At 38.1% G+C, this 17102-nt stretch overlaps 1 long non-coding RNA gene across 2 annotated transcripts; it reads left to right on the top strand.

Annotated features, from left to right (window-relative positions):
* The first annotated feature begins 109 nt into the window (after window positions 1–109).
* Window positions 110–16876, top strand: LOC104893642 (uncharacterized). 2 transcript variants are annotated; one of them, XR_007270319.2, is made up of 6 exons: window positions 110–1106; window positions 6880–7179; window positions 7302–7968; window positions 8043–8205; window positions 8288–15467; window positions 16288–16876. It is a non-coding gene; the product is annotated as an uncharacterized LOC104893642 (long non-coding RNA). The 2 variants fall into 2 exon arrangements; XR_008969455.1 differs by lacking the exon at window positions 16288–16876 and having other exon boundaries at window positions 159–1106; window positions 8288–15735.
* The last annotated feature ends 226 nt before the right edge of the window (window positions 16877–17102 follow it).

Genomic DNA, 17102 nt, shown 5'->3' on the forward strand with positions numbered 1-17102 from the left:
GCAAATTCTAGAATGACACCAGCAAAAAACAATAGGAATCAATGCTTAGTACTAGGACAGAAGGTAAATAGCAATGACTATTTTATCCTCGATATAATCTGATGCTTAATGTTTTATAACTAGCAAATCAATCTCAAATTCTTCTTCTTTAGCACTGGAAAATCAAAGAAACCCCAATTCTTGAGTTTTCATTCTCCCATCCTCTCTCTCACTCAAATTGTTGGTGCCGCTAAGCTTTTGGCGCTGTTGTTGGGTCTCACCAGAAGTCTGTCGCTGTTGTCGCCGGCTGGGCTGTTGTCCTTCTTTCTTTCCTTTTGTCGGTACTGCCCAGGTTCTTTCACCATTGCTGCAGTATTTTCTCTCTCCTCTGCTTTTACGGTGCTATTGCCGCTGCCGTGTTGCTACCGTCGGCGTTCTGCTGGTGTTGGCGGTGTTGCAGCTGCTAATATAGGTGATTTAATTCCCTCTCCTTTTACTTATTTGCTTTGCTGCTGCCCATGTCAGTTGGTGGTGTTGCTGCTGTATACTACTTCTTTTTACTTTTCAGTTTTATTTCATTCCAAAAGAAAACCCAATTATGGTTTCAAGAGATATAAATTAAGTTAGCATCTTCCTCATCTTTATATAAGAACTCAAATTCAGATTATAATGGGTTTCGTTGTTATGACTTTTGTTATGTTAGAGAATAGCTCAAAATTTATGTTGTGGGTTTTAACTATCGGTTTGTGATTCCAATTTCAAAAGATATTACTCCAAATTCATCATAATTAAGGAAAGGTTGAAGCTTTTGCTTGGAAATTGCAAAATTAATCTATTAAGACGATATAGTTTTATCAACACATCTTGTGGATAAGCTTAGTAGTTAAGAGTTGGAAAAATATTCTGGTTATAATGCATGCTTCTAGTTAGTAAGCTAATAAGAGGAATTACATTAGGAAGTGTTAATTAGTTTCCTCATGTAGAATTGCTTAGGAGTATTTATTGATTATTTTCGTGTTATTGTTGCAATTGAGGTGAACTGTTAAGAGGGGACTATGGAGCTTAACCAAATTGTGATGATAAGTATTGTGAGCATTGTTGGAGCGATGTTTAGAGATTGGAGAAAGGTACACACATGTCTATCCACTCTTAAACTAGAAATATCTTATTTCGTATGACTTTATTAAATCTCATGAGTTGAGCTCGCTATGTTATTCTAAATGTGGATTGCTTAAAAGTGTGATTTGTTTAATGACAAGATTTCTTATATATTTAGCTTATGAATCTTAAACTCTGATAAAAGTTAATTATCTGATAGGTTTTATTGACTAAACTTGTCATTATAATTTGAAATAAGTCAATGGAGTGTAGTTGTATTATGAGTTATGATTGTGTTTAAATGCCAGAGGTGGTTATTAACTCTATTTGTTTTCAAATCAAGTTAGCAATGGACTTTTATATATTATGTACATTAATGTTTCATGTGAGCAAATAATAAAGTGTATCTATGAGTATTAGAGCCAAGTTGGTCTTATAATAAGATTTTCGATTTGAGAATCTAGTAAGTTCATATTACTACATGGTTTATGATTTGGATTATCATTTGAACTTTAATTTGGATGATAGCAAAGGATGTTCGACTTATGTCGTACTAAGTTTACTAAGATGATTGTCAAATGAATTTTGATATAAGTGTTACATAGAAAACCTGAGAGAGAGAATAACACTATTTATGGTGATTATACAATAGTCAACTTGAGAACTATGAATTTGAATTATGAAAAAATATGGATTTGTAAAATTATTAACTATGATGGGGAAGTAAATGCAGTAGCAGTGATGAACACATCGTGGTATGTGTGTATTATGAAATGATGGGACATATCTCTTGGGAATAAGTCTTGCAAGCTATACAAATATTAGTTACGGAGATGTCACCATGAGTTTACAGATGACGACGTAGTCCACTATCTATTCGTATTCTCTTTCCCGGATATATTATAGGTTTGTTAAAAGGACAAATTACAAATTATTATACGATCTTTGAAAGTTCATGTGGAAACTCGTAGTAGTTAACTTTGCGAAAGCTTCTGTCTTTTACGAAGACTTAATGGTTTATGTTAAATTGTATTACAAATGAATTTTATACCAAGAGATATGCTCCGAATGATGGTTTCTGAATCATTGTATCTGAATTTCGATTTGATGAATTATATTCAATTTGTATATGTATTAATAACAAGAAGGTATATTCTGGTTAATGGATAGTAAAGTGAGTTAAAACTACGGCTGGAGAACATGTTTTAAGTTTATATTTCGATTATGAAAATTCTAAGCTTTTGTTATTTGGTTTTAGTATACTTTTCAAGGACCTACTGAGTATGGAGATTCTGAGTGATAAAATGATTTATTCTTATCCGAGTTCATGTTTTATGGATGTTTTGAATTAAGATATCATCTAGAAGATTAATAAGCTACAAAGCTAAGTTTAAGCCACTAAAGTAAATTTCTGGTTGGACATTGTGTACTCTGTTTTGCTGATTTTGTTCTTGAAACCTATCCTAGTTGGGACAGAGTTCATTATTAGTGATTTTGCAAGTATAAAGTGTTGGACGAGGATAATTCAAAGATCAGGGACAGAAAGGGGACAAGTCTTTAAGTGAGATGTTTCGGAGGATATGATGGATAATAAATGATGACTCTTATGTTGTTTTTTAGAGTATTGCCTCGAGACCTAAGATAAGTTAAATTGTACCAGGAATATGATAATATTTTAGTTGGAAGATTGTATTTGAGATTATATTTCCCCTATAAGAAAATGTTAATTGCAGCTCGTTAAGTATTAATCGAGATTTGTGTGAATATTAAGTGTGGTTAGCTACCAGCTCAGAAGTGCGAGCTGTTACAAAAAAGGCCATAATTCTCCATATTCGATGCACCCGGGGGGCGAAAAGTTGTATAAGGATTTAAAAAAGAATTTCTGGTGGGCTCGAATGAAGTTGGACATAGCTGAATTTATTTTCAAATGCCTAACATGCCAAAAGGTGGAGAGTGAAAATAAAAGACCTCAAGGGAAAGTCCAACCTTTAGATGTGCCAGGATGGAAGTGGGATTCTATTTCGATGGATTTCGTTGTTGCTTTACCTAAAGGTAAATATGGGAATGATACGATTTGGGTAATTGTTGATAGATTGATCAACAAGTCTGTAGTGTTCATACCTATGAAGGCAACATGGTCTATGGACCAATTAGCTAAGGCCTAGATCAAGCATTTGTTGAGACTACATGGAGTACCAAAAGATATTTTGTCTGATCTATATTCTAGATTTTTTTCTAACTTCTGGCAGAAGCTATAACAAGCCTTTGGGTCAAAGATATTGTTGAGTACTGCTTTTCACCCAGCCATTGATGGTCAGACTGAAAGGACCATACAAATCTTAAAAGATATGTTAAGAGCTTGTGTCATGGAATATTAGGGTTTATGGGAAGATCATCTAAATCTGATAGAGTTCTCCTACAACAACATTTATTATTTAAGTATACGCATGACACCATTCGATGCTTTATAAGGTAGGAAATGTAAAAGCCCATTATGCTGGCACGGTATAAGTGAAACAGTTATACTTGGGCCTTAATTGATTGAAGAGACCATGCAATAAGTTCAGATGATCCAAGGAAAGATTAAGGCCGCCCAAGATCATCATAAAAGCTACGCTGATCTGAAGCGTAGGGAATAAGAAATGAAGTGGGTGAAAAAGTGCTTTTGAATATTTCAACTACGAAGGGTGTGATGATGTTTGGAAAGAAAGGGAAGCTCAACCCTAATTTTATAGGCCCATAAGAGATATTGGATATAGTTGGAAAAGTAACCTATAGACTAGCCCTACCCACTGAATTAAGCCGTGTTCATAATGTGTTTCATATATCTCAGTTGAGACGGTATATCATAGACAAATCGCATGTGTTGCAACCTGAAACAGTTCAAATTGATAAGAACTTATCTTATGAAGAAAGGCACATTAAGATTTTAGACATTAAGGTTAAAAGTACCCGAAATAAGGATGTTAAAATCGTTAAGGTACTCTGGTCTAATCATAAGTCTGAAGAAGCAACACAGGGAGCAGAGGCTGAGATGCGAAAGAAATATCCAAATTTGTTTGCACGGGTTAGTACTAGAGTTATAGGTGCGTAATAACTCCTTTTAAGGGGAGGTAGAATGCGATAAAGTTTCGCGCGTTGACTTAGAATCCTATTTTTTGACCTATTTTGACATATTTATGAGTTATTATGTGAGCCAACTTATTTTTATAGAATGTTTGTCACATATATGTAAATTACATGCTCTATTTTTGCTTTCTTGCTTTAAGTTTTGAGGACGAAAGTTCTTTTAAGGGGCTAATCTGTAATACTCCGTATTTTTAGTAATTTATTATATAATTTTGAAAAGGGTTTTATTTATTATGAAAATCTATTATTAATTATAAAAAATTTAAATAGGTTTTTATAGTATATTATAGGATTTTCAAATAGATTCTAGCCCAAATTAAATGTTGGACCTAAGTTTACAAATTATAATCCAACTAGTTAGTTTAGTAGTTGAAGATATTTCTTAAAAGAAAAATCAGAAAAGATTTACAAAAAAAAAAAAAAGATAAGACTTCAAAAAAAAAAAAAGATTTATTACAAATGATTTATAAAAAGAATAAAAATGCCAAAACTTTTGCTTGGCAACTCGTGCCAGTGAGCTGATGAAATTGTAAAGTTTTTCCCTCTTATTTTTTACTTAATATCTTTTGCTAAATAATAAATGTAAGCATCTAGATTATTTATCTTAGGAAATATTTCCCAATTCTAGTTAGATGATCATGAAAGAAATACTGTATCATAGCTCAAATTATTTATCTTTTCTCCAAAATTTATCTTTTACTTTCGACTCCTAGTACGACTCTACTTGTCCAACTAGTATAAATACATGGTTGCTAAATACAACCTCACTTTACTACTACAACCCTATAAAATATCTAAAATACCCTTAACCTTAAAACCCACTTCTCTCTCTAACTACTCCTCTCTCCACTCCCCTCTCTCTCTCCTCCTTCCTTCTTCGTCCTCTTGAAGATGTTTCTGATTCAATATTAATTTGTACTCAATTCTCCATCATATGGGGCGATTTCCCCATTTCTCTCTCTAATTATTCCTCTCTCTCCATCTTCCCTCTTTGTCCTCTTCAGATGTTAAACAAATTGGGGCTGATTCAAGAATAATTTGTATCCAATTCTCCATCTTTTGGGGCGATTTGCATGAGTGGTTGTGTTATTGGCTTCGTGCAATGCGAATTGGGACTTGATTCTTAACCTAATTTCACGACTTTGGCGCAAATCGGTTAGTTCTTCGGTTTTTTTTTTTTTTTTTGAAAAAATCTGGCTGGTTGTCGCAAATTGATGTGTTTTGCTGATTTTTTGATTGATGCGCTCTTCTGATTTTCTTATTGTTGATTTTTTGATTGCTGCGTTTTTGTGATTTTCTTATTGCTGCATTTTTGTTAAATTTCTGGCTCGTTGGTCATGTTTCTTTGAAGCAAATTGTTGCGTTTTTTTTATTTCATAACCAATATTATTTGTTTTTGATTGAAAATACCATTGATGAAAGAAGCACTTATTTGTAGTTCAAATTCTCTAAAATTGACTTGTTGTATAATTGAATGGAATAACTCTTACTGCTTCATGTGAATTGAACAAAATCAATGATATTGTTTCATATAACTGGGTTGAAATGGTTTATCCTATTTCATATAACTTGGATGAAATGGTTTATCCTATTTCATATAACTTGGATGAAGTATGTTGAGAGTTGAGCTTGGTTCTTTACTAGTCCAGAAGTGAGATATTCTGATCGAATTACTACTCTTATCATGAACTCTTATCCTACGTGTATTATCATGAACTCTTATCCTATGTTTATTATCATGAACTCTTATCCTACATGTAAGATCAACCAAATCATATGTCATCTACCTACAGGTCAGAAAGATTGATATTTGAATTTGAAATAAGGTTTGTCTCATAGTTTACTATTAGTAGTTCTTAAACCACCCAAGTTTGGAGTTATACTTGGAATGCGATTTACTGCATGGGGTCTTGGACAAATTGTCAGACGCTGGTTTACCAGGCATTATTTATGAATTTTTTTCTTTTGCCTCCTTTTGGTTAACTGGTCGATCAGGCTCTTGTCACCTCTTAGCCCCTGTTTTTGTGTAAGGAGAGGGGTATTGTGACCCTCATTTACCCACCACCCCCAAGGGTAATGTATTACTCCCAGAGTGAGGGTAATAGTCTCCCCTTCTATTTTGCTCTACTTGCATTTTCTACATCATCTCTTATACTACCAGTATTACCGAACCTATCTTCATTTTAACTCCATTATCCCCCTTGATGCATTATCCCCAATCCGAACAATCTAACATGCCCTTGAGTAACAACTAAAACTCCTCGTAGTAGGACCAAAAAAAGAGAACTACATCCTGCAATCAGATTCTGGTTATATATTATGTGATTGCTGTAACAGTAGAACTAGCATAAGGCACCAAGGAAAAGGTTACAGTATATTACATGGATCACTTGGGTGGTTCTTTTACTTAGCTTCTACAGCTTAATTTTTTAGCTCCAAACTTTTTATACATGGATCACTTGCCTCTGAAGTGAATTATTACATGATAAAATCTTTGAAAACTCATATGAACTATATATAAATATGAAAAAGTAAAATCTGACTTTGTTGTATGCAGACCAAGAGAGATGAAAGCTTTAGTGATGCTCAAACATCAGGGAAATACAGTATCACATAAATAATGATGTGCCGTAGTTTATTTTAAAGTTATATATGATCAAGTTATGTATGTAGATGATGGATAAAAATGAAAAGAATACTCGCTTAGACGGTACGACTTGACAGCTTCTGCTAGGGCTACTCGTGCGGCTAGGAGATCATCCCAGGCTCCTAACTCGGGTGTTGGCGGTTTGAATGAGTCAGCATGTTGTCGAGCCAGACCAATCTCAGGAAGACAACGACAAACGTAAATGGTTAAAATGTCCTCGCACTTTTGATTGGAAGTTGACTGCACCAGCACCAGGAGGGCCACTTTCTACAGATTTGCTATGAGGTTATCGAGGTCATGTAGCGTGTTACATTTGGGAGACAAATGTGAGTTCTTATGTGTACTAGATTTGTTTGTTATCACAACTTCACCAGATTTGCATCGAAAAAAGCAATTAATAATATATCAATATGGTAGTATTTTAATTGATTTGTGTTCACTTTCTCAGATTGAACGTGGTTGTTTGGTTATTCAGTCACGAACACATGCGATTGATCTCTTTCGATTTGAGCCTCGTGATGCATGGTATCTATTAGTGAAAAGTAATGGGTTGGGTCATTTGAGGGAATGCATGTTTCCTCGTCATAATGCACCATTAATATCAGCTTTTGTTGAGAGATGACACCCTGAAACTAATAGTTTTCATTTACCCTTTGGAGAGATGACAATTACATTACATGATGTATCTTTGATTTTGGGTCTTCCTATTAAAGGCCTTGCTATTAACCACCCAATGCAACAAAAGGAAGCACGGAATTCACTATTTTCTTTTGTTGGTAAATTGCTTAATACAGATACAAAAGAAATAGAGTTTGAACATGCACATGGTGGAATTAAGTTGTAAAAAATTAGAGAGACTTTGATGGATCCAAAAGATGAGTATGGTGCGGATGATCTAGCTAGAGGCTTTTTTACTTACATTACTAGGGTCCACTTTATTTATTGACAAAATTGTAGATCGAACATCCACTCTATTATTTCCTCTAGTACGCGACCTTGTTAGTGTTAAGTCGTACTCGTGGGCTTCGGCAGCTCTTGCCTATCTTTATCGGGAACTTGGCAAAGCTACAATAGCAGAGACTAAGCAACTGGCAGGATCATCTACTCTTCTTGAGGTAATTTATTTCTTACATTTAAATATTATTTGACTTAAATTCTCAATTTCATTTTTGTATTCTTTTATTTTAAGGTTTGGATATATGAACACTTTCCAATGTTTCGACCCATGACGAATTCTAACTATTTGCCCGCACCCTCGCGCTATGAAATGGGATGCTCAGACTCCGACACCGAAATTACTTTCTATACTACAACAACACCGATGGAGGTTAGATGACATAACATCTCAAGAGGTATGTATTTATATTTTTATTTGATTAGTTTTTTTGTTGTAGTTCTGTTTGTATAATCTTAATAATATAATGTTAAATACAGGTTATATGGGTGCCTTATGGTATCAATGCAGTACACAAATTACCATTATCATTGTATCATGGGTGCATTCGTTACGCTTCCATAATTGAACCGTATATGCCGGACCGTCTTCTACGACAATTTGGATATGTACAGACTCGCCCTATGTGTCCAATTACACCAAACAAAGAGAGCTAGCCGGCCCATTTTTACTCCATCGAATATCCGGAATCTATGATGTGCTTTTGGGATGATCCTTCCTCCCATTGTTTAAGTATGCACCGTCTAGGTGAGGATGCTTCTAATCCATGGGATTGTGATGCGGAAAACCAAGTATCATATACTTGAACATCTATCCAAAGATCATTGCATAAACTAGTATGAATCAAACATTAGTATATAAATATACTTCTTGATGCGTGAATTGCTTTGCACACCACAACCTTCTAGTGGGATCCTTTTAGAACGTCAAGCGTCGTTCCTCTATTATTGGTCCACGAACAACACTTGGATCACCACGTATGCTAGTACGGAAGAGAGAAAACACTCTCTTACTTTTTGAGGTGAGGGCCGAAATGGGTGTGAAAAAACTAAGGCTTTATTTTATAACCGCTATATCATTATATAACCGCTATATCATTATATAACGTGGTTACAAAAGAGGTGTTTCATGAGGCTTTATTTTGCCTCATAATGTCATATATTATGAGCCTAATAAACTCATGACTCATGAGTTACAACTCTTCCCACCCATCATAAAACCGCCCAACCCATTTCATAAATGGATTTGTATAATATCCAAGTGCCATTACTTGTGTGACCTCATAGGACTCAATAATACTAGTAGTTGGCCCAATCATATTAGTCCAACAAATCACAATTAGCTTCTAGCAGAAAGTTGTGATCACCTAATATTATTAAATATATTATCTCCATAATTTATCCTAATATTATTTAGTTTATTACACTTGATCGAGGAAAAAATCCTTCGGTATGACGTTAAAAAAAACCGAGGAACTGCCTCCTTTTTCCTCCGAAAAATGCTATCTTGTTTTATTCTATGTTTTTTAATTGGATTGTTCATCCCCATCTTTTTTTTTTTTTTTTTTTTTTTTTTTTTGTTCCAAACGAGGCATAGAGCCAAAAAACGAAAAAACAAAACATAAAGTACAAAACAAAAAATAAAAGAAGAACAAGAAACTAACTAATTAGGGAGGAACAAAGCGAGGAAAAGCTACACCCCGAATATCCTCCTCTAAGATTTTGGCTAAAGCAGAAGGAACAATGTCTATGAAACTAATATGAAAAGATTGAGCGACTCCCATATTGGCAAGCCAATCCGCCGCACGGTTACCCTCCCTGTAAACATGAACAACCTTCACCTCCCAATCATCCTCTAGCAATAAGGCCCGACATCTTCGGATATCATGGATATAATCACCTGCAACCGCCTCATTGTGGCTCAAAAATTGTACGCAAGTGAGACTATCAAGCTGGACTTCCAGCTTTGCGATTTTAAGATCACGAGCAAGCATGAGACCTTTCGTGAGAGCCATAACTTCAGCTTTCAGAGCATGACAATGACCAAAGTTGGCGGAAAAACCTGAAACAAACAACCCCCGATGATCCCGTATTATAGCCCCTCCCCCCGCTGGGCCAGGGGCACCTTTAACCGCCCCATCCGTGTTGAGAACATACCAATCCATGGGAGGATGCCACCAACGAACATAAGCTTGGTTGGTTGTCCGGGAGTGTGTAGTACTACCTTCAATACCCTCCCACCCTCTTCGTGCTTCATCAAACCTGACCTGGATAAAGGCTCCAAGGTCACTCGGTATACCTTGCGGTCGGTCAAAAACATGGCAGTTACGCCATCTCCATATCCACCACACAGCAACCCCAAAAAGAGTATGCCATTTCTCATTCACAGCTTCATCAGTCACACTAACATTATGGGAGATCCAATCCTTTAGATTACCTTGTAAAAAATGGTGAGAGTTAGCTGGCCCACCTACTTTCTGCCAAACCATGCGAGCGTGGGGGTAATCTCGAAGGATATGCAATGTTGATTCCTCCTGTGCACCACAAATAAAACAATTAGGATTGGAGGTCATCTTGCGTTTAAATCGGTTCAAATTGCCGAGAACACGATCATGGCAAGCGACCCAAAGGAAGGCTCGTATGCGTTGTTGAAGAGGAGCCAGCCAAATCGCATTCCAACAATCATCATCAAGCACATCACTTTCATGGCGCATTATACTCACAGCAGAGCGAATTGAGAATCGCCCTTTAGAAGAATCTCTCCAGTAGACCAAGTCTCCAGCGTCAGGATCATTTCGCAATTCATAGGCTTGAATTCTTTTCAAAATATCCGGGTGAAGATAGGGGGAGATGAGCTCCCACTTCCAACCTAACTCATGATCCCACATACTTGCCACCGTAGTCCCCACCATATTCGGTAAAAGTGGAGTAATGGTCATTGAGTTAAGAGGTTTGTCCATAGCCTAACAATGCTCCCAGAATAGCGTTTTAGCGCCATTTCCTACTGCCATTTTTATCCCCTCACATAACACACGGGCATTATCAGTGATGCCACGCCACACATTAGATGAATTCTGTACCGGGGTGAACATATCCACGTCACACCTACCTTTACAATACTTGGAACGTAAGACACGAGCCCACAACGCATTGGGTTCCGTAAGAACACGCCATCCTAACTTGGTCAAGAAGGCGGCATTTGCTTGCTTAGCAGATCGAAAGCCCAGGCCCCCTTGTTGGAGCGGTTTTTGTAGGACTTCCCATGCAATCAGGTGTGTACCTTTTTTCTCTTCATTACCTCCCCAAATGAACTTCCTTGTTTTCTTATCCAACTCGTCACAGATAGAGCGGGGTAATTTAGCTGTCTGCATAGAGTAATACGCTAATGTTGACAAGGTGGATTTAGATAAAGTAATCCGCCCTGCTAGCGATAAATATTTTGTTTTCCAGCCCGCTAGTCTCCTGTCAAGTTTTTCACACAAATGACTGAAGGTGTCTTTCGTGACTCTATGAGTGAGAGTCGGCATGCCTAAGTATAACCCAAGGTCAACAGTAGGCTCCATATGAAGGCATTGGGAAATATCCTGTTGAACTTGTTGAGGGACATTCTTAGAGAAGTAAACCCGAGACTTTGCAAGGCTTACCTTCTGTCCCGAAGCTTGACAGAACCGTTCTAAGCACTCATTCACACATAAAGCTTGTTCAATGGTAGCCTCAGCAAACAAAACAATGTCATCAGCAAAAAACAAGTTGGAGAGTAAAGGACCATTTCTACTTGCTCTAATAGGCTGCCACTTTTGCGTTAAAATGGCCTCTTCAATTGTTTGGTATAAGCGCTCCATGCACATCACAAATAAATAAGGAGATAGGGGGTCCCCTTGTCTAATGCCGCGGGAGGGTTTAAAACTTTGAGTCGGCTCTCCATTCCACAACACTTGAATAGACGTTGACGTCACACACTCCATAATCACGTTAACCAGTAGAATCGGCAGGTTCATTTGGGTAAGTGTATCACGAATGAAAGACCAGCGTAGGCGATCATACGCCTTTTCGAAATCAATTTTAAGAGCCATGATACCTTTAGAACCTTGCTTCCTTCTCATAGTATGGATGACCTCCTGCATAATAACAATATTGTCTGTGATTTGACGGCCCGGGACAAAACTTGCTTGAGTGTTAGAGATTAGCATCGGTAAGAGGGGTTTAATGCGATTTACTAACACCTTGGCAAGTATTTTATAAGCAACATTGCAAAGGCCTATAGGCCGAAACTGAGAGGCAAATTCAGGGTTTGTGACTTTAGGGATTAACACAAGGTGTGTTTCATTGAGTTTGACAGAGAGACCTTTCCCCTCAAGAGCAGGTAAAACCATTTCGTAGACGTTATGTGCCACAAGATCCCAATTTTTCTGATAAAAGAGAGCCTGGAATCCGTCGGGGCCGGGGGCCTTAAGGGCTCCCATGGTCTTGATAACTTCGTCGATCTCTAATTTTGAAAATGGTTTAGCCAAAGCATCCCAGTCCCGGTGAGATAACTCAGGGAAAATGTCATAAGGGACGTTGAAAAAATCTGGCTCGTCATCCGCAGCAAACAGACGAGTAAAGTAGTTGACAAAATGCTCTTTGACCAACTCCTTATCATGGATCCACTCCCCCTCATGATCTTTAATTGCTTCAATTTTATTTTTCCATCTACGCATGATTGTGCTTAAATGAAAGAACGTGGTGTTACGATCTCCATTTTTCAGCCAGTCAACACGGGATTTTTGGTACCAAAGTGTTTCCTCCCTATCTAGCATATCATCTAACTCATGCCGCAAACGAGCTTCAAGTTTAATGAGGCCCCTGTCCCGTTTTTCCACCAAAAGTTTTTGGATGCCCGCAAGTCGTGCTAGAAGAGCACGTTTTTGGTGAAAGATGTTCCCAAAGACTTCTTTGTTCCAGGTTGACAAACCATCAGCAAGTTTAGAAAGCGCAATAGAGAGTGGGCTCGACCTTTCCCAACTTCGTTCAATAAAGGCTTTGAAGGTCTCATGAGTCATCCAAGCAGCCTGGAACTTAAAGGGTTTGTTTACATGGGAAATAGGCGCAAAACCATTCGGGGAAATGAAAATAGGGCTATGGTCAGATTGTATAGCAGGAAGATGCTTAACCTTCGCATTGTGGAATCGGATGCCCCACTCACTGTTGCATAAGGCTCTGTCAAGTCGAGCACTCGTACGAGTTTCAGGAGAAAGACCCCGAGCCCATGTGTGCTTGGCACCAGAAAACTCAACCTCAATCAGGTCCATACTTTCCACCCAATTGTTAAATTTTTCAGCACGTCGAATAGTCTCCCTACACGCACTACTCCTTTCAGAGGGAAAGCGTGTGTCGTTAAAGTTTCCTGCGATTAGCCATGGGTGATTGTGAGTGCTAGCAAAATCCTCCAACTCTTTCCATAAACGTTGACGCTTTGAGGGGTCTGGACTAGCATAGACTGCTGTAAAATACCAAGGTGGGTCTCCGAGTCTCGTGACATTCATCGTTATGTGTTGATCATGTTTAATAATAGGCTCAATAGAAACCAATTCAGGTTTCCAGTAGACCCATATCCCGCCCGAAAATCCCGTAGCATCCATACGCGTGTGCCCAGAGTAACCAATACTTTTTGCAATAGATAAAGCTTGAGCGCCTCCCATATGCGTTTCTACAAGGGCGAGGACATTGGAACGGCCGAAACAAAATTGCGGCTTCCCGCACCTTGAACATTCCACACCATGCAAGTTATAGCAAGTGAGTTCGGAACGAAATTCGGAGTTTGTAAATTCATGGGAACAGGTAAAGTTGGAAGAGAAGACATAAAAGCTTGGCTTATGAGTCGCATCAGGCGATGAATCTCATTGGGAATGAGCAGAGTCATTACTAACTCCCTGGGCATCGAGATAGGCTCCAGCCAAGATTCTATCCTTATCTCTAGAACATGGGTCAGGGGGTCGGTCACATAGAGGTAAGGTCTCTCCATCACATGGTTGATGAAGAGGGTTTTCTCGGGCGGGATATCCAACTGTATAACAGTGGAGGGAGTCAGGAATTCGAGTGACATCCTGCAAGGACTCTTGGGAAAGTGAATGGAGAGGCGTAGAGGTAACAGTCTTAGGAGAAGATGGCGAGGGAGTAACTTGTGGAGTGACTTGAAGGTTTTCTTTACCCGAAGACGGAACGAAGTTGGGCTTGTGGAGTTGGGCTTGGGTTGGCTCAGAAGGGATATTCAAATCAATCTCTGTGAGGGCGAAAGAAGGATAGTTGGGGGTAGTGACTGGGGTGTCCGATTTGGATTTGGAAATAACTTTATTAGACTTCTTTTTACTTTGCTTAGGTGATTTACTTCCCAAATTAAAGGAAACCGGGATGCTGTTATCTTTGGTTTGAGGTAAAGAATCTTCACCAAGGTCAACAGTAGCGAAGGAAATATCTTCCACAATATTGATAGGATTGGGGTCCTTAATTGTCGCAACAACCTCCTCATTTTCCGTTTCTAAAACAGAGAAACGAGATCCACGCCCGTTAATTTCGCGGGATGGTTGTGATTTTGGTGGAATTGACTCATTTTTTCCAGCGCTAGAAACCGTCGCCCTTGGGTTTGGGATTATTGGAGCAACGCCTTGAGCTGGTGGATCCACCACCACATTAGGTCGTTCCGGGCGTGGGATCCTTTTCCTACCAGGTTTTTTGACTAACATCCAGGACCCAAACGCCTCTTGTTCTTCAGGCTTGGTTAATGTGGCGCCCTGGGGGACAAAAGCTGGATTATGGATGGGCTCAATTACATGACCCATCTCGTCCATAACATGATCTTGCTCTTTAGAGCATTCGGAAGCAGTATGTCCCATTTTGCCACAGTTATAACAAATCATCTTAATCCCTTCGTACTGAATTTTCCAAACTCTACCTTTTAGCCAAAACTTAGATAGAAGAGGTTTGGTTATGTCAATTTCGACACTTAAGCGGGTAAATTGACCACGTTCAGCTTGGGTTGTTGTTTTGTCAACACGAAGGACCCGTCCAATTTTAGAGCCAATTTTGTGTAGAAACGTGGTATCAAAGTACTCCACAGCAAGGTTAGGAATACGAACCCAAGCAGTAAGGACTTTGATGGGGGCCTCGTCAGGCACAAAATTAGGCACCCATTTACGTATTGTGAGATAGTTATCGTCAATAAGCCATGGCCCCTGGGTTAACACATATTGGTAATCAGCATCATTGGAGAATCGAGCTATATAATATTGGCATCCAACATCAGTGAGGGTCAATTCTCCCTTGAGGTTCCATTTGCGCTTGAGTCGTCTCATAAGACCCATATATCCTATCTTGCCATCCAGTAACTTAATAATGAGAGCTTGTTTCCAAGGTTTCCTCATTCTTATTTTCTCGGCTTTAGAAAGTAAAATAGCCGGACATCTTTCATCTTCAGTAAAGTTCTCTGGAATGGAGTCATCATCCGATACTTCGTCATCCTCTTCAATAGGGATAAAGGAAGAAACAGGAGACGAGGAAGGGTTGAGGCCCCGGACCATATCTCGGAAGGATGGGTGCGGGGGGGAAGTAGGGGGAGGAATTTCATTGTGGTTAGCAGATAGGACAGGATCATCAGTTACCATAGGCTGGAGATCCCCCTCAGGTGATTTATCAAATATTAAGTGATTGATTTTTCGTTTAGGTTTCTTGTTTGACCTTACAAGTTGATCTTTCTCTTCAAAAGATCTGGGAATCGCAGAAGTTGCTGGTAGATTATTTTCCATTAGAGAGAATTCTTCTTTGTGTGTGTGTCTTTGTTATTGTTCATCCCCATCTAGTTATAGATATCTTTCACTTAGTTACTTCATTAAATTTAGTTACGGTTGTTTTGTTATGTCATCAATTAATAATAAAAATTTTGTATTATATTCTTTTCTGCCTGCGGCAGTATCATCTTCTTTATTAAACGTTAGCTAAGTTGTTTGACTTCTTTCCCTTTGATTTATTAGTGCCATTAATTATGATGTTCTGATTTTCAGAGCCAAAAAAATTTGAATCATGACTTATATCCCATAATCAGTGACGCACCATCATATCATCTTCATCAAAAATTTCATTAAGTGATTCTTTTTATTTTGTTATATTCTTTGGAAAAAAAAATCATGATCTCTTGAGCACCCTCATATCATCCTTCTATATATTCCGATTTGCGGCAACTGTCTTTGTTGTTTTGATCTTGTCGTGTAACTAAAAAATTGATGCTTTTGAGTTTCCTAATTCAATATCATATTTATATTTTTAGATTATACTAGTATAAAATGGATTTTTTTAGGTAAAGGTATAATTTAATGTTTTGAATAATGAATGGACTTAGTATTCAAAGAAGTACAAAAAGTCAGATTATGTTAAGATTTTCAAATCTGTTTTTTAGGTTTTATGTAGTAATATGATGTGAATTGAGTATTAACTATTACCCAATACAGTCGGTTTTGTGTAACGCAGGCCACAGGAAAGGAAACCGTGAGGCTGCGCGCATCACTAACCATCCCCATCTCCTTCGTTCCTCCTTCCTCCATCCTCCCTCCTCCTCCCCCCTTCCTCAAATCTTCGACTTCTTCATCATCATCATTGCAAACTCAACCTGCTTCGACATTATATGCGTCAACAACGACGTACCATGGCGGCGATGCAATCGCAATCACAGTCACTCTCCACTAATTCTGGGAATTCGCTGTCGATTGGTGTCAGAAACTTGCCGGAGGATGAGTTTTGAAGTTAATGCAAGGATAGCAAGTTATCCCTCCATTTTCCATTTTCTCTCTCCTCACCTTATGTGGAAGTTTCTAAGGGAATCGCAGACTTTCCCCAATACAACTCCATCTCGCGAACTCGGACCATCACAAAGACTTGCCAATAGAACCCAACAAATTGAACAGTCAGCCATTTCTTCATAAAACAAGGCACACAATATTACGTTATCCTCCTACACCAAACTCATGGAACTCCAATTTGATCCTTCCAATCATGCTGTTAAGTGAATTGATATATGACATGTTGCTTTGTAGTTTGAACCTCATAATTTGGTAGTTTGAATCGAAGGGAGTGAAATATTGATAGTGTAGATTAAGAAATGGTTTTATTCCAGCTATACTTGGAGTGTATTGGTTATATAGCTGATTATATTCAAATTAGGACATGATGTTTAGGATATAATTACAAAAAGTAATCCCTATTATTCACTGTAGAAGTAACCCCTTATAATTACAAAAAGTAAAATCTACTTATTGTAGAAGTAACC

The sequence above is a fragment of the Beta vulgaris genome, chromosome 5 (assembly GCF_026745355.1).
Source record: "Beta vulgaris subsp. vulgaris cultivar EL10 chromosome 5, EL10.2, whole genome shotgun sequence".
NCBI lineage: Eukaryota > Viridiplantae > Streptophyta > Magnoliopsida > Caryophyllales > Amaranthaceae > Beta > Beta vulgaris.